This window comes from Tachyglossus aculeatus, chromosome 23 (assembly GCF_015852505.1).
Source record: "Tachyglossus aculeatus isolate mTacAcu1 chromosome 23, mTacAcu1.pri, whole genome shotgun sequence".
NCBI classification, from domain to species: Eukaryota; Metazoa; Chordata; class Mammalia; order Monotremata; family Tachyglossidae; genus Tachyglossus; species Tachyglossus aculeatus.
Window position 1 is genome coordinate 7154131 of NC_052088.1, and position 27300 is coordinate 7181430.

At 47.5% G+C, this 27300-nt stretch overlaps 2 non-coding genes across 2 annotated transcripts; both read right to left on the reverse strand.

Annotated features, from left to right (window-relative positions):
* Nucleotides 1–9104: 9104 nt before the first annotated feature.
* On the reverse strand, nucleotides 9105–9242 carry LOC119944883. Its single transcript, XR_005456025.1, has one exon. It is a non-coding gene; the product is annotated as a small nucleolar RNA SNORA7 (small nucleolar RNA).
* Nucleotides 9243–26728: 17486 nt separating this feature from the next.
* LOC119944846 lies at nucleotides 26729–26866 on the reverse strand. Its single transcript, XR_005455993.1, has one exon. It is a non-coding gene; the product is annotated as a small nucleolar RNA SNORA7 (small nucleolar RNA).
* Nucleotides 26867–27300: the final 434 nt, after the last annotated feature.

The window sequence follows — 27300 nt, forward strand, 5'->3', positions numbered from 1 at the left end:
GCGTGATCTAATGAAGGGAGCTTAGCCCTGGGAGTCAGAGGACCTGAGTTCTAATCCTGGCTCTGCCACTTGTCTGATCTTCGGCAAGTCACATCTGTGCCTCAGTTACTTCATCTGTAAAATATCTGTAAAAAATCTTTGAACCCCATGTGGGCCACGGACGGTGTCCAACCTTGTATCATGACCAGTGTTTAGTACAGTGCCTGTTATATAGTGAGCACTTAAAATGTACGAGTAAAAAAAAGAAAAGAGGGTGGGGTCTGGTAGCTTGTTGAGGAGAGTCAGTTGGAGAGAATTGCATGTGAGCTTAAGACTGGAGGTAAGGAAGGAATAACAATAATAGTAATAATTGTGGTATTTGCTATCATTTACTAGGAGCCAAGCACTGCGTTAAGCACTCGGGTAGATACAATAAATCAATTGTATTTATTGAACATTTACTATGTACAGAGCACTGTACTATGCGGTTGGGAGAGTTCAATACAGCAGAGTTGGCAGACACATTTCCTGCCCACAAGGAGCTTATATTCCAGAGGGGAGAGAGACATTAAAATAAAATGGACATGAGAGTTGTGGGGCTGAGGATGAGGTGAATTTCAAGTGCTTAAATGGCACAAATGAAAGTAAAAGGGGGACGCAGAAGTGAGAGGGAGTAGGGGAGATGAGAACTTATTCGGGGAAGTCCCTTTGGAGGAGATGTGAGTTTAATAAGGCTTTGAAGGTGGGAGAGTGGTGTTCTGTTGGATATTAAGAGAGAGGGAATTCCAGGCCAGAGGGAGGATATGGGTGAGGGTTCAGCGGCGAAGTAGATGAGAAACATGATCATCAGATTGGCCAATGTCCCCATTCCAGCCAAGGCTCACAGTCTATTTTAAACATGAGGAACCTGAGGCTCAAAGAAGGTAGGTAAAATCACAGCAGATCAGGCAAGTGGTGTTGCTGGGATTAGAACCCAGGTCTTTTGGGTTGCATGATTTCCCCTCAGCTTCGCCGTTTCAACAGTCTTTCCTGGTTGCGGAAGGAGGTGGGCGACCATTATTCATTCATTCAGTCATATTTATTGAGTGCTTACTGTGTGCAGAGCACTGTACTAAGCACTTAGGAAGTACAAGTTGGCAACATATAGAGACGGTCCCTACCCAACCACGGGCTCACAGTCTAGATAGAAAAGCAGCGTGGCTCAATGGAAAGAGCACGGGCTTGGAAGTCAGAGGTCATGGGTTCAAATCCCGGCTCTGCCACTTGTCAGCTGTGTGACTTTGGGCAAGTCACTTAACTTCTCTGTGCCTCAGTTACCTCATCTGCAAAATGGGGATGAAGACTGTGAGCCCCCCTTGAGGGACAACCTGATCACCTTGTAACCTCCCCAGCGCTTAGAACAGTGCTTTGCATATAGTAAGCGCTTAACAAATGCCATTATTATTGGAGAATTTAGAGGAGACTGGCGGGAGACGTGTGCTGAGCGTTGTTTCAGGTAGCTCGTCCACGCAGCAGCAGGAGTTGGGCGTATGGACTGAGAGCAAATTCTCTTGCCTCAAGAAAATGGAAGTACCCTATGCGCTGCTCACTAACCTGCCCTACCCCTCTCTCCACCTGCTGCTCCTTGCAAGACCTCACGGCTCCCCATATGTTGCCCCAAATCTGGCCTCTTGTCTTGTATTACACTGTCATGTCATCCCAACCCACAGCAACGCCATGGGCACACCTCTCCCAGGATGCCCCCCCTCTACCTGCCATCTTTCTGGTAGTGAATCCATAGAATTTCCTTGGTAAAAAATCTGGAAGTGGTTTATTCATTCATTCATTCAATCGTATTTATTGAGCGCTTACTGTGTGCAGAACACTAGACTAAGCACCTGGGAAATACAAGTTGGCAACATATAGAGACGGTCCCTACCCAACAACGGGCTCACGGTCTAGAAGGGGAAGACAGACAACAAGACAAAACATGTGGACAGGTGTCATCAGAATAAATAGAAATAAAGCTAGATGCACATCATTAACAAATTAAATAGAATAGTAAATATGTACAAGTAGAATAGAGTAACAAATCTGTACAAACATATGTACAGGTGCTGTGGGGAGGGGAAGGAGGTAGGGCGGGGAGGATGGGGAGGAGGAAAGGAAAAAGGGGGCTCAGTGTGGGAAGGCCTCCTGGAGGAGGTGAGCTCTCAGTAGGGCTTTGAAGGGAGGAAGAGAGCTAGCTTGGCGAATGTGCGGAGGGAGGGCATTCCAGGCCAGGGGGAGGACGTGGGTCGTTGCCATCTTCTGTGCAGTAAAATTGAGTCTCCACCCTCAACTCTCTCCTGTGCCGCTGCTGCCAGGCACGGGTGAGTTTTGACTTGTAGGAGATTGCCTTCCCCTCGCTAGCCACTGCCCAAGCTAGGAGTAGAATGGGTATGCCACTTTTTGACTCTCCCTTCCGCAGTTGATACTGGCAGAGTATTGGAAACCTCCAGGTGCCACTCTGAGAGGGGCAACCTAGCCTCACCCCTCCTTGAATGCTGCAATTCACCAGGCCCTGATCCTCTCTGAGTGCTTCCCTTCACCAGCCCCATCGCCCACCCGAGGACTCATTCATTCATTCATTCAGTCGCATGTATTGAGCACTCACTTTGTGCAGAGCACTGTACTACTACTACTACTAATAATAATAATGATGATGGTATTTATTAAGCGCTTACTATGTGCAAAGCACTGTTCTAAGCCCTGGGGAGGTTACAAGGTGATCAGGTTGTCCCATGGGGGGCTCACAGTCTTAATCCCCATTTTATAGATGAGGTAACTGAGGCATAGAGAAGTTAAGTGACTTGCCCAAATTCACGCATCTGACAATTGGCGGAGCTGGGATTTGAACCCATGACCACTGACTCCAAAGTCCGTGCTCTTTCCACTGAGCCATGCTGCTTCTCTAAGCACTCTAAGCACTTGGAAAGTACAATTCAGCAACAGAGACCATCCCTGACCACAACGGGCTCACAGACTAGAAGTCGGGAGACAGAGTCATGTGTAAGCTCGCTGTGGGCAGGGAATGCATCTGTTTATTGTTATATCATACTCTTCCAAGCCCTTAGTATGGTGTTCTGCACACAGTAAGCACTCAATAAATACAATTGAATGAATGAATGAAATCTGGAAAGCAGGGAAAACGATCCAACTTACTGACTTTAAGTTTCTTGAAGGCGGGAAGAGTGTCTACTAAGTGGATTGTCTTCTGCCTGGCACATAGTAAGCGCTTAACAATTACCATTTATAAACAAAAAAAGAGAGAAGGTGCTCCACTCCTACGGCTTCATCTCTCTGCCCCACGTCTGCATGTGTGTGTATCCAGTGAACTAGAGAAAATAAGGAATTTTTTGATATTTGGGGAAGCTGCTGCTTCTGGGTGGAGATGGAACTATACTTGGCCTGTTTGCGGTTCGCAGAGATCCCCGAAAAGTAACCCCAGGGGCGGGGGAGGCGAAGGCCTGAGGTTGAACACATCGGTGACAATGACAACGTCCTACATAGAGATCGTGGAGACACCCAGCATCGACTCGCCAGCCCAGGCTGAGGGAGAATTGTTAGGGAGGAAGTGGTTCTTCAGTTAACTTCCCGTCTCTACTCCGGCCCCGCCTTCTCCCCCCTTCCTCTCACGACCAAAACATGGCAAGGAGAAAAGCCAAAAATGGATCCCTGTGTTGAGGGGCGGGTGAGGGCTCTGAGGAGAATGGGAACCCGTGTGCCGTCTCTGCCTGCACAAATACGGCATTTGTTAAGCGCTTACTATGTGACAGGGACTGTACTAAGTGCTGGGGGAGACACGAGCTAAAGGGGTCAGACACAGTCCCCATCCCACATGGGGCTCACAGGCTTAACCCCCATTTTATAGAAGAGGGAACTGAGGCACAGAGAAGTGAGGTGACTTGCCAGGGTCATACAGGAGACAAATGGCAGAGCCGGAATTAGAACCCAGGTCCTTCTAACTCCCAGGCCCCCAATTTGTGGGCCAAACGTGGGGGCCAACCCAATTTGCTTGTATCAACTCCAACACTTCAGTGCTTGGCACATAGTACACGCTTAACGAATACCACAACTACCATTGTTATTATTATTATTATTTACCTCCTCCTTTATATACGACAGATCAGCACTCTCTCCACCTTCAAAGTCATACTAAAATCACATCTCCTCCAGAAAGCTTTCTTGACTAATCGCTCATCACCCAATCAATCGATGATATTTACTGAGTACTTACTATGTACTTCACACTGTACTTGGGAGAGCACAATCTAGCAGACTTGGTAGACATGTTCCCTGCTCACAGGGAGTTCACATACTAGAAGGGGAGACAAATCAAAATAAATTATGGATATGGGTTCTAATCCCAGGTCTGCTGTATGATCTTGGGCAAGTCACAACTTTCTCTGGGCCTCAGTTACCTCATCTGTAAAACGGGGCTTCAGGCTGTGAGCCCCATGTGAGGCATGAACTGTCCCCAACCCGATTAGTTTGTATCTACCCAAGCGCTCAGTACAGTGTCTGGAACATAGTAAGCGCTTAACAAATATCATTATAAAAACTAAAACCTACTGAGCGTCAATGGTAAGGAGTTTCTGTTTGATGTGGAATTGGGTGGGCAACCACTGGAGGTTCTTGAGGAGAGGGGAGATGTGGACTAAAGAATTTTTTAGAAAAATAATCTTGGCAGCCAAGTCGAGACTGGAGTGGAATGAGACAGGAGGCAGGGAGGTCAGCAAGGAGGCTGTTGTTTTGCTTTTTTTTTGTCATTGTTTTTTAAATGGTCTTTGATAAGAGCTTACTAAATCCTCATTTCCCCCACTCCCTCTCCTTTGTTCATTGCTTACACACTTGGATTTGGATCTTTTGAGCACTTGATATTCACCTCAGCCTCAACCCCATTGAATTTACATACGTATCCATAATTTATCATAATCTGTCTCCCCCTCTAGACTATAAGGTCCATGGGAGCAGGGAACTGAAACCTTTAATCTCTCATTACCCAATCAATAAATCAATCAATCTATCGACCTTTACAGAAATTACACTACTGTCTGTATAATGGTATTGTTTGTTGAGTGCCAAGAACAGTGCATAGCACATAGTAAGCGCTTAACAAATACCCTCATTATTATTATTATTAGACATCTGGAGCAGGGAGGTGGGGGAGAATGCAGCTTGGCCTAGTGGATAAAGCTCAGGACTGGGAGTCAGAAGATCATGGGTTCTAATCCCGGCTCTGCCACGTGTCTGCTGAGTGACCTTGTGCAAGTCATTTCACTTCTCTGGGCCTCAATTCCCTCATCTATAAAATCGGGATTAAGTCTGTGAGTCCCATGTGGGATAGGGGCTGTGTCCTCCCTGATTACCCTGTATCTACCCCAACATTTAGTACAGTGCCTGGCACATACTAAGCGCTTAACAAATACCACAACTATTATTATTATAATTATTAGAAAGGGACAGTGGAGGTGATTGTAAGCCAGTCTCTGGCGATTGGGAAAGAGCTCGGAGTCTCTGTCTAGACCTCAACAGAGACAGATCAGCGGGACTGGTAGGGGAGTGATCATGGGTCGCAGAAGCCTTTGGGAAAAGGGGAAATTCCATAGCTAGTTGAGTTCCCTTTTCCGCTTCTTGACGTGTGGGCTTGGCATTTCCCTTCTCGAGGCAGAGCGGGCAGGGCCGGCAAAGAGGAAGGAGTGCTGATGTCTTCTGATGCCTCACCTCTTCCCAGAGATGGGAAAGAGCAGAGACTTGCTCCTACTTCCAGATTGACGGCTGCTCGGGGAGAAGAGGAAGGCGCGGATGGGGGTGTGTGTCCGTGTGTGCGCACGTTTGTGTGTGAGCATGCGAGGGTGTCTGTGTGTGACTGTTTATATGTGCGCAGGCATGGACGTGTTTGTGTGAATGGGTCTGCGCATGTCTGTTTATGCGTGTGTGGGCATGCATATGTGCACATCTGTTTATGAGTGTGCTGGCATGTGGATGCACGTGAGTGTGTGTGTGTGTATTTTTTCCACCTTGGCAACGCTTTGCTGTCCAGCACATTAAACAGGGCATGAAGTCCTCATTGCATTTCCCGGTGAGTTCTTGAGGAGCTTTTCGAAGTACTTACCAGGACTCAGAGTGAAGATCATCGTCTCTTGCTAGGCTTACAGGCCTTAGCCTGAAAGCTTGCTGTGGGCAGGGAATGTGTCTACCAATTGTTTTGTATTGTACTCTCCCAAGCGCTTAGGACAGTGCTGTGCACACAGTAAGCGTTCAATAAATATAATTGACTGACTGACGGACTCACCCTCTCTTTCTTGGGCCCTCTTTCCTGAAGAGGATTCTTCTCCACACCAGCCCTAGTAGATTGGTTGCCCTTGAGGGAGTTTCTTCACTCAACCCCTTTGAAGGAGAATCAGCCTGTCTTAAATGTAAAAAGCACAGGCCTGGGAGTTGGAGGATCCAGGTTCTAATCCTGGCTCCACCACTTATCAGCTGTGTGATCTGGGGCAAGTCACTTCACTTCTCTCATGACTTAGTGGTAAGAGCCTGGGCTTGGGTGGTTCTAATCCCGGCTCCCTCACATGTCCGCTGTGTGACTTTGGGCAAGTCACTTCGCTTCCCTGTGCCTCAGTTCCCTCATCTGTAAAATGGGGATTAAGACTGTGAGCCCCACATGGGACAACCTGATTACCTCGTTCTACCCCAGTGCTTAGAACAGTGCTTGGCACATAGTAAGCGCTTAACAAATACCAACGTTATTATTATTATTATTGTTCTCTGTGCCTGAATTTCCTTATATGTAAAAGGGTGATTTGATAATTCTTCTCCCTCCTATTTAGACTGTGAGCCCTGTGTGGGACAGAGACTATATCTGACCTGATTCATTTCTATCTACCCAAGAGCTTAGAACAGTGCTTGACAGGTAGTAAGTGCTTAACAAATACTGTAATAATAATGATGATTTAAAAAATTGTAAAATAGGGATTCAACACCTGTTCTACTTAGACTGTGAGCTCCATGTGGGATCAGGAATGTGTCCGAACTGATTAAGTCATATCTACCCCAGAGCTATGAGCAGTTATTGATGCTTAGTAAGCGCTTAATATATAATAATAATGATAATAATTTGCAAAATGGGGATTCAATACCTGTTATCCCTCCTATTTAGACCTTGGGCCTCATGTGGGATATGGACTGAGCCCAACTGAATTACTTTGTACCTGCCCCATTGTTTAGTACAGTTAATAAGTGTTTACCAAATAACACAACTGTATTATCATTACACCTTTCTATTGTGGTATCCTCAGGCGTTGGAGGTTAGAGAGTCCTAGTAATTGGACTTGATTTGGCTTTCGAGGACTTTCTTCCCTCAGGAAATGGATCCCAAGCTGCCTGAGCCTCTGCCCTACTGGGAAACTGGAGGAGCTGCCCACAGTGAGCTCACACTCTGGTTCACAGGCAGTCGGGGAGAGGAGAGGCAGGAGAGACTCCACAGGCATCACCAACTCCACAAAGGTGAGGACTGTGATGACCATCGTTCCCTTGGGACAGGCTTAGAATTTTCTAATCCCAACTGGGTTCTAATCCCCACCCTGCGTGCTCATCTGCTGTGTGAGCTTGGGCAAATCACTTCACTTCTCTGGGCCTCAGCGACCTCATCTGTAAAATGGGGATTGAGACTGTGAGCCCCACGTGGGTCAGGGACTGTGTCCAACCTGATTTGCTTGTATCCAGCCCAGCACTTAGTACAGTGCCTGGCACATAGTAAGTGCTTAACAAATACCACTCATTATTTTTATTATCAATAATCCCCATTTTACAGATGACTGACCAAGGTCACACCTGTCCACTTGTTTTGTTTTGTTGTCTGTCTCCACCTTCTAGGCTGTGAGCCTGCTGTTGGGTAGGGAATGTCTCTATATGTTGCCAACTTGTACTTCCCAAGCGCTTAGTACAGTACTCTGCACACAGTAAGGGTTCAATAAATACGATTGAATGAATGAATGAATGAACGGCAGACAAGTGGCAGTGCCACCATTAGAACCCAGATCCTTCTGACTCCCAGTCCTGTGTGCTATCCTGTAGTCCACGCTGCTTCTCGGCCTAGCTCTGCTCTGACTGCACAGACCTGGACTTAGACCTGGCGAGGATGGAGAGAAGGCTGCACTGCACCTTGAGGGAACTGAGGCACAGATAATGAAGTCACTTGCCCAAGGTCACACAGCAGACAAGTGGCAGAGTTGGAATTAGAACCCATGACTTTCTGGGCTCTATCCACTAAGCCATGCTTCTTTTGCCAGCCTTACCCTGCCACAGCTACCCTGCCTCTCTCCTACAGCTAGCAAGAAGAGACGTGGCTCCTGTCCCAGCACTGCAGCTTCTCTGACCTCGTCTTTTCCCTTTATTCCTCCCATCTGAGGACTCCTCGTGGGGCCGACGAGTTGGCGGTGCAGTGCAGCCTTCTCTCCATCCTTGCCAGGCCTAACTCTAGCTCTGCACAGTCAGATCAGAGCAATGCCTAAAGCAGCGTGACCTAGTGGACGGCACTCGGGCCTGGGTGTCAGAAGGATCTGTGTTCTAATCGTGGCACTGCCACTTATCAGCTATGTGACCTTGGTCAGTCAGTCAGTCAGTCAGTCATATTTATTGAGCGCTTGTTGTGTGCAGAGCACTGCACTAAGCGCTTGGGCGAGTACAATACAACATTAAACAGACACATTCCCTGCCCACAGCGAGCTTACACTCTGCAGGGGGAGACAGACATTAACATAAATAATGGGCAAGTCACTTCACTTCTCTGTTCCTCAGTTCATCATCTGTAAAATGGGGATGAAGACCGTGAGCTCCATATGGGACATGGACTATGTCTAACCTGATGAACTTGTATCTTGTCTTGTCTTATGCTGTTGAGTCGTTTCCGACACATAGCGACACCACGGACATGTCTCTCCCAGAACGCCCCGCTCTCCATCTGCAATCGTTTTGGTTGTAGGTCGAGTTTTCTTGGTAAAAATCCGGAAGTGGTTTACCATTGCCCCTTTCCGCTCAGTAAACTTGATTCTCCACCCTCGACTCTCTCCCATGCTGCTGCTGCCCAGCATGGGTGAGTTTTGACTTGTAGCAGATTGCCTTCCACTCACTAGCCACTGCCCAAGGTAGGAATGGAATGGGTAGGCCTCTGCTTGACTCTCCTTCCCATAGCCGAGACTGGTAGCATACTGAAAATTCTCCAGGTGTGGTCCTGAGAGGGAGATCTTGTATCTTCCCCAGTGTTTAGTATAGTCCCTGCCACATAGTAAACGCTTAACAAATAGTATTTAAAAAAAAATAGGTCGGACAGGAACAGGGATGTGTTTACTCCACCAGGCTAGCCCAATCAAAGGTATTTATTGAGTGCTTACTGTGTGCAAGGCATTATTCTAAGTGCTTGGCGGGGCGTCCGGCTGTCCCGCCTGGGTCACGGCTTGGAATCCCACCCCCACCCCGGTCCCTCCTCGGCCCTCGGTCGGGAGCGGCCGCCCCCGCCCCCCTGCTGATCGGTCCCGGGTCCTGATGGGGGAAAGAAAATGGAGGGAAAAAAAGGCCTCAAAAGGCAGCTCCGCGCCATTGATTCTCCTCTGTCTCACTGCATTCATTGTCCGTGAGAACAGAGGCTGGATTAACACAGGGTTTAGAGTGCAGCCAAGCAGCAAGATTAATAACTACTCAGAGGTTCATTCAGGCTCAGTCGAGTGTGTTTGGAGCTGGGAAGGGCCTTTTCCAAACAATCAGTTGGGGGACAAGGAGGACCGGGTGGGGTAGGGGGTGGGGTCTGAGGGAGGAAGGGGAGCTGAAAGAAAGCCCCAATTCAGCTCTGATGAAGGGGCTGCTTTGGGGAGTGGGGGTGGGGTAAGAATCCCATCTCGCAAAGCCCAGGGAGGCTTGGGCTGTGACCGCCCAGTTTGCCCAAGATCTCCGATGCTTGTCTGGACCCCAAAGGGAGGTGGTTTTTCCGTCTGCTCTGAAGAACCGCAAGGGGTTTCCCACCTCAGGTGTGTCAGACCAAAAGGCACCAGTAGGATCCAGACAGTCATGGCCCCGTGAAGAAGCAGTGTGGCCTTGTGGAAAGAGGCCCGACCCAGAAGTCACAGGCCCTGAGGCCTAATCCCAGCTCTGTCACCCGTCACCTGGGAGACTTTGGGCGAGATGCTTCGCTTCTCCGTGCCTCCATTTCCTCATCTGTAAAATGGGACAAAATACCTGTTCTCCCTCCTCTTAGGCCGTGAGCCCCATGGGGGGCAGAGACTGTATCTGACTTGATTATCTTGAATCTATCCCGGCACTCAATACAGTACTTGGCGCATAGAAAGCATTTATTTATGATGTTGATCGGGACGGAAAAACCTGAGTGAACTTGATCAAAGCTGCCTTGCAGCCGTGGGACTGGTCAAGTCAGATCTGGAGTCGGGCAAGTGTCTTCTGTTCCCAGCACTCCTTCTGGCCATGTCACTTCTCTTGACAGGCAACTAAATGTCCCCCCGCCTCAGTTTTTCTCTCCTTAGATGGAAAGCAGCCTCAGCCCCCAAATGTCATCTGAAAGATGTCTTGAGTTTTGGGATGGAGACTAGTTAGAGCTTAGACTATATCATTATTCCTTTCCTGAATAAACTCAGTCCAAGCTCCACACTCACCTATAAGCATCTTCAGGATCAGTCATTAACCCCTACCTGGATGCAGTATCTCAGGCTCCAGGTAGCATATAAAGAAATGACTCACATGGAGCAGAAAGGAAATCCATCTTATAACTGAAAGGAACAGGGGTTATTTTATGGTATTTCGTTCATTCATTCAATTGTATTTATTGAGCGCTTATTATGTGCAGAACACTGTACTAAGACACATTCTCTGCCCACAGCAAGCTTACGGTATACAGAGGAGGAAACAGACATTAAAATAAGTAAATAAATGACAGATATGTACATTAAGTGCTGTGGGGCTGGGAAGGGGGGTGAACAAAGGGAGCAAGTTGGGGCGATTGCAGAAGGGCATGGAAGAAGAGGAAAGGGGGCTTAGGGAAGGCCTCTTGGAGGAGATGTTTCTTCAATAAGTCTTTGAAGCTGGGGAGAGTCATTGTCCATCAGATACGAAGAGGGAGGATGTTCCAGGCCAGGGGTAGGAGGTGCATGAGGGGTCGATGATAGACAAGATGGAGACACAGTAAGAAGGTTAGCCTTATTTGTTAAGTGCTTACTATGTGCCAGGCACTGCTCTAAGCACTGGGGTAGATAAAAGGTAATCAGGTTGGACACAATCCATGACCCCTATTTTAGAAATCAAGTAACTGAGGCACCTAGAAGTGAAGTGCCTTGCCCAAAGTCACAGAGCAGACAGGTGGTGGAACTGGGATCAGAACCCAGGTCCTTCTGATTCCCAGGCCTTTGTTCAATCCACTATGCCACGCTGTTTCTCCAAGAGTTGTTCTGCCAAGGGCAGAGCCATCCCTTTTCAACTGGGTAAATTTGGGTGAGGGAAGAAGCAGAAGACATTGTTAGGAAGCAGGGGAATGAATTGACCACCCCCTGTCCCTAGCACCATCTCTGAATGCCCCCACTCTATAGGGCTTTTTTTAGAGGTCCTGGGCATTAATGAGCAGACTTCTCAGAAGAAGAATGGGAAACTGACCACTGAGCAAGCACTGTCTGCCCTCACTCTTCTGGCACAGTTGGTGGAGGCCCTGATCTTAAGCCTACTGTCCTGCGGTAGATCATTGGAGGAAAGCTGAAAGTTGGAGTTTTTTGAGAGACTCAGAAAATTTCTAGAGTTGACAGTTCTTCTCTGCACCACTGACTAGACCCATTTTGAGTCCCCAGGGGGGCAGAGAGTGACAGAAAAGGCCAAGCAGGAAACAAAAATTTAGGTGAATAATAATAATGATAGTAATAATGATAATAATAGTATTTGTTAAGTGCTTACTGTGCACCAGGCACGGAACTAAATGTTGGGGTAGATATAAGATAATCGGGTCAGACACAGTCCCTGTCCCACGTAGGGCTCACAGTCTTAATCCCCATTTTACAGATGAGCTAACCAAGGCCCAGAGAAGTGAAGTGACTTCACCAAAGTCACACACTGACAAGTGGTGTAGCGGGGAATAGAACCCAGATCCTCTGACTCCCGGGCCCAAGTTCTTTCCATTAGGCCACGCTGCTTCTCTAGGTTCAGAGCCATGGTGGGCCAGCCCTTCTACCCCTGTTTCAGGTCTTCTCCCGGAAGCGGTGTCTCTCAAAGCAGGACGTGACCATAGTATCATCCCAAATGTGCAAAAGCTTTCCTCATCTGGGGGAGTTCCTTGGACACCCAAGAGGACGACAAGCCCCAGCAGGCCACAGAGGGTCAACAATGGCTGTGTGGCCCTATCCCTACCCAAAGCCACTGGGCCCCAGCCCTGGATTTGACCTGGGTGTGTTTCCAACCTGCTAGGGCTCTGCCCTGAGTTTAGGCCTAACCTGCTACTGCTGCATGCAGGACAGAGTTCAGCAGCTAGACTAATGTGTCTAGATGTCTCTAAGTAGACAGGAAGGTCACGAATCTCGAGGTTCCCTCCCATCACCTGCAAAGCTTAAGGCAGGACTCATTAGGGAAGCAGGATGTGATTCCAAGCCCTGCTTCCTCTTCCTCCTTTTCAGCAGAAGCAAGGGCCACCAAAGCGATTAGCCGGGCCCATGTGATCCCGGGTGGGGCGTCCTGGGCTCTGCATCTCCTGACGTACCCCAAATTGCCTTCCTAATAGTAATAATAATAATAATAATGGCATTTGTTAAGCGCTTACTATGTGCTAAGCACTGTTCTAAGTGCTGGAGAGGTTACAAGGTGATCAGGTTGTCCCATGGGGGGCTCACAGTCTTCATCCCCATTTGCCAGATGAGGTCACTGAGGCATAGAGAAGTTAAGTGACTCTCCCAAAGTCACACAGATGACAATTGGCAGAGCGAGGATTCGAACCCATGACCTCTGACTCCAAAGCCTGTGCTCTTTCCACTGAGCCACACTATCAGGTTGTCCCACGTGGGGCTCACAGTCCTAATCCTCATTTTACAGATGAGGTAACAGGCATAGAGAAGTAAAGTGACTTGCCCAAAGTCACACAGCTGACAGGTGGCAGAACCTGTATTAGAACCCATGACCTCTGACTCCCAAGCCATTATTACTAATAATAATGGCATTTGCCAAGTGCTTCCTATGTGCCAGGCACTGTATTAAGCACTGAAATGGACACAAGCAAATCAGGTTGGACACATTCCCTGACCCATATGGGACTCACAGTCTTAATCCCCATTTTACAGATGAGGTAACTCAAGCAAAGATAAGTGAATGACTTGGCCGAAGTCACTCAGCAGACATGTGGTGGAGCTGGGATTAGAATACAGGTCCTTCTTTCTCCCAGACCTGGGCTCTATCCACTAGGTAGGCCACGCTACTTCTCATCCCCTTCCACCTAGGTAGCTAGGTGGCTCAGGTGCCATCCTCGACTAAGTCCTTGAATAAACTCTCTGCTCTCCTAGTTCCCTCTTTCCTTCTCCCATCTTTCTTCGCCTCCTTCCTCTTCCATATCTCTCCACTCTCTCTCCCTTCCTGACTCTCCTGCTCCCCAATAACTCCTCCCTGCACCCCTTTTCCTCCTCTCTTTTTGCCTCCCCCCTCATTCCACCATCTATTAGACTCTTCCCTCTTCAGGGCTCACTCCACGTGCAGGGCTCTGAATCATTTTCACAGTGGATTTTACCTGCTTCAGCTTGGAGGGAGAGGGAAATTCCAGTCCTGGAAAACCTTCCTTTTGGACTCCCACCTTGTCCTTTAGGTTTTCTTGGCAGAAGCGAGAGGTTTCTTCAGTTCCAACTCCTTCTGGAGGCAGAATCTGCAGGGCAATCCCCCAGCTTAAAGGTGAATGGATCGTCAAAGCTAGCAGTGAGGATAAAGTAGCTAAAAACCTCCCAACAATCAGTCCTGTCACCTCTCATATCACCACTGTTGCTTGGCTATTTCTGCTGGAGGAGAATCTGTAATTTATTTATATATCTGTAATTTGTTTATATACGCATAATTTATTTATATATCTGTACTTTATTTACATTAGGGTCTGTCTCCCCATAAAGATTCTTTGCTCACTGTGGGCAAAGAATGTGTCTATTGTATTGTTATAGTTTACTCTTTCAAGCACTTAGTACAGTGCTCTGCACATAGTAAGTGCTTAATAAATATAATTTGTTGCTCACTTTGGGCAGGGAATGTGTCTGTTGGATTGTTATAGCATACTCTCACAAGTGCTTAGTACAATGCTCTGCACACAGTAAATGCTCAATAAATACGACTGACTGGATGACTACTGTGAAGGAGTGTTGCCTTTTTTTTCAGCTCTGCGCAAACTTAAAACTAAAAGTTTCGTTGAACCAATAATGATCAACACCCAGGATTTCAGAGTCCTTTTTCCTTGAGAGTGAAACATGCAAATACTCCAATATCTTGTCTCGGGGGTCAAACCCTAATGAATAATTGAGGTATTTGTTAATATTCTATGCCAAACACCGTACCAAGCTCTGGGGTAGATGTAAAATAAAGACACATTCCCTGTCCCACATGGGGCTCACAGGCTAAGTAGGAGGAAGAACAAGTCTGGAATCCCCATTTTATAGATGAGGAAACTGAGTTCCAAAAAAAGAAACTAAATGACATGCCCAAGGTCACACAGCAGGAGGATGGCAGAGCTGGGATTAGAACCCAGGCCTTTCAACTCCTGGGCCTGTGCTCTTTCCACAGGCTGCGTTCCTTCTCTGCTTCCAATTCCAATTCCGCTACTAAGCCCTCCTTTCCTCTTCTCCCACTCCCTTCTGCACCCCCCTGATTTGCTCCCTTTATCCACCCCCAACTCAGACCCACAGCTCTTATAGAGAAGCAGCATGGCTTAGTGGAAAGAACACAGGCTAGGGAGTCAGAGGTCGTGGGTTCTAATCCTGGCTCCACCACTAGTCAGCTGTGTGACTTTGGGGAATCACTTAACTTCTCTGTGCCACAGTTACCTCATCTGTAAAATGGGGATGAAGACTGTGAGCCCCACTTGGGACAACCTGATTACCTTGTATCTACCCCAGGGCTTAGAGCAGTGCTTAGCACATAGTAAGCGCTTAACAAATACCATTATTATTACCTATCTGTAATTGATTTCTTTATATTCATGTCTGTCTCCCCCTCTAGACTGTGAGCTCACTGCGGGCAGGGAACATGTCTACCAACTCTGCTATATTGTACTCTCCCAAGCTCTTAATACTATGCTCCTCTTGCAGTAAGCATTTAATAAACTCTATGCATTGGCTCTGCATCCAAACATCCAAATACTATTCTACTTACATTATTTTGTTAATATGTTTTGTTTTGTTGTCTGTCTCCCCCCCGCCTTCTAGACTGTGAGCCCGTTGTTGGGTAGGGACCGTCTCTATATGTTGCCAACTTGTACTTCCCAAGTGCTTGGTACAATGCTCTGCACACAGTAAGCGCTCAATAAATAAGGTTGAATGAATGAAATATGATTGATTGATTGACCAATTCCAATTCCATAGGCTCAAAATCTTCCTGATCCCACCCAGCTGCCAGAAGTGGCTTGGAAGCAAAAATCCTCCCCCTTGGATGGAGAGATCCTCAGAGCTCTGGAGCCTTTCTAGAGGCACGAGAAGAGAGAAATGGACCATTGTGTTCTGGCCTAGAAAGGGAAAGAAGCAAAAGAGGGTGGAGAGGGTGGAGAGGGTTGAGAGTGTCAGATCTCAGTTTGAAGATGGATGGGCTGAAAGAAATAAAAACAACAAACTCGAGAGTTTGAAGGTGGTTGCGGGGGCAGGGGTGATCCCCAGAAGGGAGTCCTTAAACTCCCCCTAATTGCCTCAGTCAGAAGCCAACTTGACTGGGGCAGGGCAGGGTATGACCTTTTTCTCTTCCCTATAATTATTGTCTTCGCTGAGAGGGAGAAAAAAGTAATAATAATAATTATGGTATTTGTAGAGTGCTTACTATGTGCCAGGTACTGTACTAAGTGCTGGGGTGGATACAACAAATCGGGTTGGATCCAGTCCCTTTCCCACATGGGGCTCACAGTCTCACTCCCCGTTTTTCAGATGAGATAACTGAGGCCAAGAGAAGTGAAGTGACTAGCCCGAGGTCACACAGCAGACAAGCAGCAGAGCCAGGATTAGAACCCATGACCTCTGACTCCAGGCTCTATTCCTTTCGTCATGCTAGCAAACACAGGAGCCTTGCCAGAGTGGGTTGTGGACAGGGAATATGTCTATTATTTTTGTAATGCGCTCTCCCAAGCGCTTAGTACAGTGCTCTGCACACAGTAAAGGCTCAGTAAATATGATTGAATGAATGACTGAATGCTTTGCACACAGTAAGTGCTCAATAAATATGACTGAATAAAAGAGAGGGTCATCAGCCCAACTAAAGAAGGGAAGGTCCGGCAGACTCTGGAGCAGAGTGGGTTCATTCCCTTAGTCAGAAGAAAGAAGTTTTAGGGACAACCAGGACTGTTGGAGACCGGAGGAGCCCAGCCAGAGCGAGAGGGTAAGATCGCTCTGAACGCACGGGCCCCCTCGAAGGCCTGCTTTTCATTAGCGTCGCCCGGCAACTAGCTCATCTGCTGTAAATCTCATCACGCCCCTGGAAACCATCTGCAGCACGTTAATCTTTTCATTTAATAGCAAATCTGCCGTAATCTGTCTTCCTCCCGCAAGCCACCCCGCTCCTCCCCATCGACTCTCATTCCCCTGGAAGAAAAGAATTTTTTTTCCCCCAAAACAAAAATAATAATCATAGCGATCCATTCCCACACTCTTCTTTGGCTTTGAACCCATCTTCTCTTCCTCACTCAGGCACACACACGCACACACAAACACACACACATTTTGCTCTGGCACATCTCCCTCTCTCCCACCCCACCACCTTTTTCTCCAACCCAAGCTAACTGTTTGTAAAATCCCCATGAATGACCTCTGTGAATCCACTGGAGTTGATAAATCTCAGCTGTGCACTAAAGAGGAGGAGCGTTTAACTTTTCAGAAAACCTAGATGGGTCGGCGGTCAGGCTGGGGCTGGAGGGGGAGAGGAGAATTTTTTTTTTTTTTTTTGCCTTGGTATAGAAACAGAGAGTGAAGTTGCTGGGAGACCCTGAAGATACCCAGGACTCCGAATCCAGCAGGATTTTAATCTCCCCGGGCCCCCGGGGAAGACCCCAGGCTTCTAAAAAAACAGGCCAGTGATGGTCAGGAGAAATAATTGCGTGCTCCGACCTGGCGTTCAATTTCTACACCTTTGTCCCCATCCCAAACACCCCTCATTTGCAAAGCTTAAGTCTGGAAGGATTCCTGTATTTTATTTCCCGTTTGTCTGTGTGAAATTGAGCACGTCCAACGCCTGACCCTCCCAACCCCACGTCTATAAAATACATGTCACGGTCATTATGAGAACTAGCCCACAGAGTCCCGGAGTGAAAGACCAGTGGGAAAATGCAGCAAACCGAGCGTCTGGCTGACCACATCACCGCGGAGAGCTGAGGAATGAAATTCCGGGGCATAAGAGACGTCCTAGAACCTGGGTGGAACAGAAACAGGAACCCAAATTGGATATATGCAGCCAGTACCCACCTCATATTTCTGTCGGTTATCAATCAGCTAACCAATCAATGATAATGATGGTATTTGTTAAGCACTTACTATCTGCCAAGCACTGTTCTAAGTACTGGGGTAGATACAGGGTAATCAGGTTGTCCCATGTGGAGCTCACAGTCTCAATCCCCATTTTACAGATGAGGGAACTGAGGTACAGAGAAGTTAAGTGACTTTCCCAAGGCCACACAGCAGACAAGTGGCGGGGCTGGGATTAGAACCCATGACCTCTGACTCCCAAGCCCATGCTCTTTCCACCAAGCATGCTGCTTTACTGAGCATTTACTGTGTGTAGAGCAGTGTACTAAGTGCTGGGGTAGATGCAAGATAATCAGGTTAGACACGGTCCCATCCCACATGTAGCTCACAGTCCATTTTCTCGAGTTTGGGACAACTTTCATTCTTGCTGTTTCACCTGAGATCCGAGCGGCACCCTCTATCTGCTCAGAGCTTTCACATCCATTTGTCATCCCTCTCCTTATTTCTCACAACCATCTGTGAACTCGACTACAATGATATTAAACCTCATGACTCTATTTGAGTGAATAAACATGCTGTCTGACTGAAAAGCTTTTGGAAAAAGCAAAAGAAAAATAAGTTCTGAGTCCTCAGCCTCAATCTGGGCATAGGATGGGATCCGCATTTATCAGTTAGATGGAATTAATGCCCAGACGTGGTTGAAAGTGAACTGAATGGTAGCTATGGAATCAGGATTAACCTGCTGACTTGGAATAGAATCGGTCTGGTCCTATTTTCATTGCTAGTATTATTATTATTATATTTGGTAAGCACTTACTAGGTGCCAATCACTGCTCCGCATGCTTGCATAGACACAAGCTAATCAGAATGGGACCCTCTCAGGATTGAACCTGGAGAGTTTCCAGAACTCTCCCAGTCTTGGCTATGGGAGGGAAAGTCAAGAAGAGGCATACCCAATCCATTCCTTGCTTGGTCAGTGGATAGCAAGTGGAAGGCAATAAGCGCTTAGTACAGTGCTCTGCACATAATAAGCGCTCAATAAATACGATTGATGATGCTACAAGTCCAGACTCACCTGCACTGGGCAGCAGCAGCAAGGGAGTGAGTCGAAGGAAGGGAGACTCAAGTTGACTGCATGGAAGGTAAACCATTTCCTTATTTTTCCCAAGAAAACTCTATGGACACACTACCAGAAGAATTACAGATGGAGAGTGGGGCATTTTGGGAGAGATGTGTCCATGGAGTGGCTAAGGATCAGCAACGTCTCAACAGCACAAGACGAGACAAGACAATCAGATCGGACCCAGTCCCTGACCCACGTGAGGTTCACAGTCTAAGCACGGGGGCGACCAGGTATTGAATTTCAGTTTTATAGATGAGGAAAATGAGGCCAGAAAACTCGACTGACTTGTCCAAGGTCACACACCAGGCTACTGATAGAATGAGGATTAGAATTCAGGTCCTCTGCTTCCCAGTGCTTCTTTCCACTGTTCCTTAAACCAGACTTTGCTTATAGCCATTTCACCCCTTGTCCAAGGCGAGAACCCATTCTCATTGGTCAAGTAAGCAATCCCTGAATGGGTCTTGAAGGGAGGGGAGGACAGTCAGTCTTGCCAAACATTTTCTGGGCCGATAAAATTTGTCCTTATTTATAGAGCGGCCTCCCTCTTGAGACTGCAAAACTGCCTCCGCCTCATTTTGCCCAAAGCGTCCCATCTCGTCTCGTCCTCTGCTGACTTTTTCTCTCATTCTTCTTGCACAACAGTTTATTCTCTTTATCCTTGACATGCAGTTCCTTACAGAAGCGGCAGAGCTGGAATTAGAACCCAGGTCCTTCTGATTCCCAGGCCAGTACTCTCACACTCCCTGGAAGAAACCCGAGTTACCTCTTGCTGTCAAATAATAATGATGATGGTATTTGGTAAGTGCTTATGCCAAGCACTGTTCTAAGCACTGGGGTAGGTACGAAGTAATCAGTTTGTCTCACGTGGGGCTCAAAATCTTACCACAGATGAGGTAACTGAGACACAGAGAAATTAAGTGACTTGCCCAAAGTCACACAGCTGACAAGTGGAGGAGCTGGGATTAGAACCCACGACCTCTGACTCCCAAGCCCGTGCTCTTCCTAATAAGCCACGCTGCTTCTCAAATGTCTCACAAGCACAAGCCCAAGTCCATGAGACAAAGCAGCTCCCTGGGTGAAAGGGGATAAACCTGTTCTTGGGCTTACTAAAGGCCCAGTGGAGCCTAAAATCTTATAACTTCCACAGATGTTTCTGTTTTGGGACGCTTGGCATCTTTATGGACTGTTTTTTCCATTCTCTCTCTCTGTCTCTCCCCCATTCTCTCTCATCCTCTCTCCCAGCAGTACAGAGCACTGCTCAGATGCATTTTCCTGCTTAACAGTTTGAGGGTTACCTCCCCAAGACACAGGTCCAGCTTCTTTCCTCTTCTGAATAATAATTAATAATTATAGTATTTGTTAAGTGCTTACTATGTGCCAGGCACTGTACGAAGTACTGGGGTGGATACAAGCAAATCAGGTTGGATAGGAGTCCCTGTCCTGCATAGGGCTCACAGTCTTAGTCCCCATGTTACAGATAAGGTAACTGAGGAACAGAGATGTGAATGACTTGCCCAAGGCCACAAAGCAGACAAGTGATGGAGCCGGGATTAGAACTCAAGACCTTCTCGTGGCTCAGTGGAAAGAGCACGGGCTTTGGTGTCAGAGGTCATAGGGTTCAAATCCCGGCTCTGCCACTTGTCAGCTGTGTGACTTTGGGCAAGTCACTTCACTTCTCTGGGCCTCAGTTACCTCATTTGTAAAATGGGAATTAAGACTGTGAGCCTCCCGTGGGACAACCTGTTCACCTTGTAACCTCCCCAGCGCTTAGAACAGTGCTTTGCACATAGTAAACGCTTAATAAAATGCCATTATTATTATTATTAATAATAATAATAAGAAGAAGGAGAGGAATCCATTTCTTTGCTTTGTTCATGGGTGTAGGTCTCCAAAACCCTGATCGTGAAATCATGACACTTGCTGAAGCCTCTAGTTTTCCACTCTGGTTGATTCTTAGTCTTGACTACTATCAGACTGGGTGCCCAAGAAACACGCTTGAGCTGAAGAATTGGTGAAAGTGGATATTATACTCTCCACCCAACCTTGTCAACCCCCCGTTTGTCAGGTTGAGTGAGGCGGTCTGGGTGTGGTTGGGTTGACAATTGCTGAAAAGTTGAACTAGTTTTTTTGGAGGGCCGGTGGCAGGCTTTAAACCAGTTTGGTTGCTCTCTGGGTCAACCCCTCTAATCCCGCCAAATCCCAAGAGGAGGTCTGGGTCTCTGAAACAGTTTACCTAGGGAGGAGAACCTAGGTCCATCAGGAGGGGAGAACACATTGTGTGTGTGTGTATGGTGTGTGTGTGTGTGTGTGTGTGTGTGTGTGTGCGTGTGTGTGTGTGTGTGTGTTGGTTCAGCTTTGATAACAGCATGAAGGCCCGGGGAGCTGAGCATCTGGAGAATTTGTCCTATTGGAAAAAAAGCAGTTGCTTTCCCAGCCTGCCTCTATGCTAAGGTCTCTTGTCACCTCAGGCTCTTCTGGGAAGTCCGGGGCTGGGACGGGGCCTCCTTCTCCCCACCTACGTGCATCTTCATCGCTGACAAATATTCCAGTCTAATCCAACTTGCTGACGACGGCTGATTGTCCTACCTGGAACAAATCCCTTGACTGGTTAGGTGTATTTTAGAGACATCTATCACCGTGATCCCAAGCTTAATCCCCCTGGGCTTCAGCTTCCTCCTGTGCTGAAGGAGATATACTTCTAACCTCCCTTCCTTCTCCTTCCCTCCTTCCCCCTTCTCTCTCTCCCCCTCCCTCCTCCCCGACTGTGTTCTAATCAGATAAACGGACCCTTTTGGGCACCTTGAAAACGCAAATACTCAGAATTATGATGATCCACTCTACTCTTGAATATCAGAGGCCAAGGGATTTTCAGCCCCCACTCTCCCCGCCCTCCCCCGCCCCTTCACAACACCCTGTCTACATGATCGATGAATGTCTCTCAGCACACAAAACGTGTGTTAGATGTGACATAGAACACCCCATGGCCATGGTCCCTCCCTGCTGGGAACTGACTTCTAATGGACCCTCCCTGCTGGAATGACTCTGAGCAGACCTTTTTTGAGGGGACTTGGGAAAATAAGCCACTCTTTCCGAGTTACGCTTTGGAGGTCGGCTGTCCTCAATCGATCGGTGGCATTTACTGAGCGCTTACTGTGTGCAGATCACTGTACTAAACGCTTGGAAGAGTAAAAGAGAACAGATTTGGTAGACACTTCCCTGCGCACAGGGAGGAAGGAGACTTCTGAGGGTTGACAGCAGAGTTAGGGTGGAAAGAGAGGCAGAGAGGACGAGATCTTTTGGAGGGGAAGATTCATTCAAACAGTCAATCATCAGTGGTATTTATTGAGCACTTCTTGTGTTCTGAGTATTCATTCATTCAGTCAGTCATATTTATTGAGAGCTTACTATGTGCAGAATACTGTACTAAGTGCTCGGAAAGTACAATACAGCAATAAAAAGGGACAATTCCTGCCCACAATGACCACTATACTAAGAGGTTGGAAAAGTACAATACAATACAGTTGGTAGACGTGATCCCTGCCCACAAGGAGTGAACAGTCTAGAGGAGAAGCAGTATGGCATAGTGGATAGAGCCCGGGCCTGGGAACCAGAAGGTCACGGGTTCTAAAGCAGACCCCGCCACTTGTCTGCCATGTGACCTTGGGTAAGTCACTTCACTTCTCTGTGCCTCAGTTACCTCATCCATAAAATGAGGATTGAGACTGTGAGCCCCATGTAGGACAGGGACCGTGTCCAAACTGACTTGCTTCTATCGGCGCTTAGTCCGGTGCCCAGCACATAGTAAGCGTTTAACCAATCCCACTATTATTATTAGGAGGAGGCAGACATTAAATTACATTACTGATAGAGGAAGAAAACCCATGGGAACATTAGATTCAGGATCTACATGGGTGGTTTCTGCTAGAGAAAGCAGCCCGTGAAGGCACAAACATTAACTTTAGCATCTCCCCCAAATCCCATTCAACTCCTGACATCAACATGACCGACTTATTTCAACAGTTCATCATGATCAACTAAGACTATTATTATTATTAACAAAAATAATAATTAAGACATGTGTTAAGTGCTTACTATGATTATGGTAAGTGCTGGGGTAATAATTGTGGTATTGGTTAAACAATTACTATGCGCCAAGCACTCTACTAAGCACTGGATTAGAAGCAAGATAATCAGGTCAGATAGTCCTTGTCCCACGTGGGACTGGCTGTCTAAGGAATTAACAGGTATGTCCACCCCAGTTTACAGATGAGGAAACCAAAGCCTAGAGAAGTAAAGTGTGCACCCAAGAGCACACAGCAGGAGAGTGTGGTGATCAGGAAACTTAAACCAATAAATACCATTGATTGATTTATTGATTAAACAGCCAAAGGGATGGGTTAACTAAGAGCTTTGGTTCTGGAAGTGACTGACAGAGCATAAGGGTGGAAAATCTCCCCCCACCCCAAATCCTCCTTTCCCACCATCCCCAGCCAGTTCCTGGCTAAGAGTCTCAACTCTGACCATGGTTGCCTAGGACATCACACTTATGTACAGCCCTTATGTACATATCTGTAATTTTATTTATTTGTATTGATGTCGCTCTCCCTGCCTCTAGACTGTAAGCACTGTGGGTAGGGAATGTCACTATTGTTGTACTGTACTTTCCCAAGTACTTAGTACAGTGCTCTGCACGCAGTAAGGGCTCATTAAAACAATTGAATGATTGAGAATTGAATGAATAGAATAAGAGTGTGTGAACCCAGTGCTTAGAACAGTGCTTTGCAACATAGTAAGTGCTTAATAAATGCCATTATTGTTATTAACAAGGCAGAAAGGGAAGGAAATGGGAAGATAAAGGGCCCAGCAGGTGTTTGAATGGGGGGAAGGATAGGAGGCACCATCTTTGGGGAAAGAGACAATGGATTGTATAGGCTGGTCAATCCAGCCAGCCCAAGGCACGAGGGCATTAGACACTTCTGGCCTGCCAACCTATAGACTGTAAACTCGTTGTGCACAGAGAATGTTGTTTCTTGTTAAATTGTATTCTCCCAACCACTTAGTACAGTGCTCTAGATAAAGTAAGTGCTCAGTAAATGCAATTGAATCAATGCTTCTGGTCTCCCTCAGGTGCTGCTTCACTGGGAATGTCTCCAAAAGCCTGACTCGGGCTAAAAATCAACAACAGCATGCTGGGAAAGAAGCTGTTGGCTGTTCCTGTGAGTGAGGAATTTGGAGGCACTCCCTGAGGAGGGTGAGCAGGAAGACCCCAGCTGAGCATAGGTCCAGCAGAGTCCTAGCACAGGTTCCTGGTCTTGATGAGGTCAAGAGGTGACTTATTCTACCTTCTCTCCCAACTCCAGCTGCTGAGGTGGAAAGCAGATTGGTGCCCTTCCCTTCTGTTCTTGTGTTCAGGGGAAAGGGTTTGTCGTCCTCAGAGACCTCTCACTTGCCCTCACTGCTGATACTCCTTTTCGGGGCCTGACACTCAACACTGGAAGACAGAGGAGGCTCCTGCCAACAGGCTGAATATGCTACTCAAGGAGTCTGGATATTACCAGGCCTCAGGTAAGCCTCCCTACCTGGGTCATGATGCAGTCTGTCAGGGGCAGAGCCTGGAAATGATGGGTGAGTTTTCCCTCACTCTTTCCCCTCACTTTCTCTCTCTCCCTCAATCAATCAATCATATTTATTGAGCACTTACTATGTGCAGAGCACTGTACTAAGCACTTGGGAAGTACAAATTGGCATCACATAGAGACAGTCCCTACCCAACAGTGGGCTCACAGTCTAAAAGGGGGAGACAGAGAACAGAACCAAACATACCAACAAAATAAAATAAGTAGGATAGAAATGTACAAGTAAAATAAATAAATAAATAGAGTAATAAATATGTACAACCATATATACATATATACAGGTGCTGTGGGGAAGGGAAGGAGGTAAGACGGGGGGATGGAGAGGGGGACGAGGGGGAGAGGAAAGAAGGGGCTCAGTCTGGGAAGGCCTCCTGGAGGAGGTGAGCTCTCAGCAGGGCCTTGAAGGGAGGAAGAGAGCTAGCTTGGCGGATGGGCAGAGGGAGGGCATTCCAGGCCCGGGGGATGACGTGGGCCGGGGGTCGATGGCGGGACAGGTGAGAGCGAGGTACGGTGAGGAGATTAGTGGTGGAGGAGCGGAGGGTGCGGGCTGGGCAGTAGAAGGAGAGAAGGGAGGTGAGGTAGGAGGGGGCGAGGTGATGGAGAGCCTTGAAGCCCAGGGTGAGGAGTTTCTGCCTGATGCGCAGATTGATCGGTAGCCATTGGAGGTTTCTGAGGAGGGGAGTAATATGTCCAGAGTGTTTCTGGACAAAGATAATCCGGGCAGCAGCATGAAGTATGGATTGAAGTGGAGAGAGACACGAGGATGGGAGATCAGAGAGAAGGCTAGTGCAGTAGTCCAGACGGGATAGGATGAGAGCTTGAATTAGCAGGGTAGCGGTTTGGATGGAGAGGAAAGGGCGGATCTTGGCAATGTTGCGGAGCTGAGACCGGCAGGTTTTGGTGACGGCTTGGATGTGAGGGGTGAATGAGAGAGCGGAGTCGAGGATGACACCAAGGTTGCGGGCTTGTGAGACGGGAAGGATGGTAGTGCCGTCAACAGAGATGGGAAAGTCAGGGAGAGGACAAGGTTTGGGAGGGAAGACAAGGAGCTCAGTCTTCGACATGTTGAGCTTTAGGTGGTGGGCGGACATCCAGATGGAGATGTCCTGAAGGCAGGAGGAGATGCGAGCCTGGAGGGAGGGGGAGAGAGCAGGGGCAGAGACGTAGATCTGGGTGTCATCAGCGTAGAGATGATAGTTGAAGCCGTGGGAGCGAATGAGGTCACCAAGGGAGTGAGTGTATATTGAGAACAGAAGGGGACCAAGCACTGAACCTTGGGGAACCCCCACAGTAAGAGGATGGGAGGGGGAGGAGGAGCCTGCAAAAGAGACTGAGAAAGAACGACCGGAGAGATAAGAGGAGAACCAGGAGAACCTCACTGCCCAGTTTATCTTCCAACTGTTATATGTAATAATAATAATAATGTTGACATTTGTTAAGTGCTTACTATGTGCCAAGCACTGTTCTAAGCACTGGAGGGATACAAGGTAATCAAGTTTGTCCCACGTGGGGCTCCCAGTCTTAATCCCCATTTTACATATGAGGGAACTGAGGCACAGAGAAGTTAAGTGACTTGCCCAAAGTCACACAGCTGACAAATGGTGGAGCCAGGATGAGAACCCATGACCTCTGACTCCCAAGCCCATGCTCTTTCCACTGAGCCACATGGCTTTTGAGTACTTTCCCAAAGCCCGGACTTTGGAGTCAGAGGTCATGGATTCAAATCCTGGCTCTGCCAATTGTCAGTTGTGTGACTTTGGGCAAGTCACTTAATTTTTCTGTGCCTGTTACCTCATCTGTATAATGGGGATGAAGACGAGCCCCCAAGGGGACAACCTGATCACCTTGTAACCTCCCCTGCTCTTAGAACAGTGCTTTGCACATAGTAAGTGCTTAATAAATACCATCATTATTATTATTATTATATATGCTGCATTATCTGTTATTTCCATGGCAATGAATGGACATCTGTATTCTTGAGTGATCTGACTGTCTGCCCTGGACAGGACTTTGTTTTTATGATGACATATGCCAATGGGAGAATTGTTTCCATAGCTGCTGCTGCTTCAATTTTCACTCAGACTTTGGCTGGGAAACAGTTTGATGATCACTTCTTTTTTTGTCTTATGCTATTGAGTTGTCTCTGCCCCATGGCGACTCTCCCAGAACGCCCCACCTCCATCTGCAATCGTTCTGGTAGCGGATCCAGAGTTTTCTTGGTCAAAATCCAGAAGTGGTTTACCATCGCCTCTTTCCACACGATAAACTTGACTCTCTCCCGTGTCACTGCCGCCCGGCACAGGGGAGTTTTGACTTGTAGCAGATTGCCTTCCACTCCCTAGCCACTGGCCAAGCTAGGAATGGAATGGGTAGGCCTCTGCTTGACTCTTCCTCCCTTAACAGAGACTGTTAGAGTACTGGAAACTCTTCAGGTGCGATGCCAAGAGAGGGGTTCAAAGCCCTACTGAGAGCTCACCTCCTCCAGGAGGCCTTCCCAGACTGAGCCCCCTTTTTCCTCTCCTTCTCCCCATCCCCCCTGCCCTACCTCCTTCCTTTCCCCACGGCACCTATATATATGTTTGTATAGCTTTATTACTCTATTTTACTTGTACTGAGCCCCCTTTTTCCTCTCCCCCTCCCCATCCCCCCTGCCCTACCTCCTTCCCCTCCCCACAGCACCTGTATATATGTTTGTACAGCTTTATTACTCTATTTTACTTGTACATATTTACTATTTATTTTGTTAATGATGTGCATATAGCTATAATTCTATTTGTTCTGACTATTTTGGCACCTGTCTACATGTTTTGTTTTGTTGTCTGCCTCCCCCTTCTAGACTGTGAGCCCGTTGTTGGGTAGGGACCGTCTCCATATGTTGCCGACT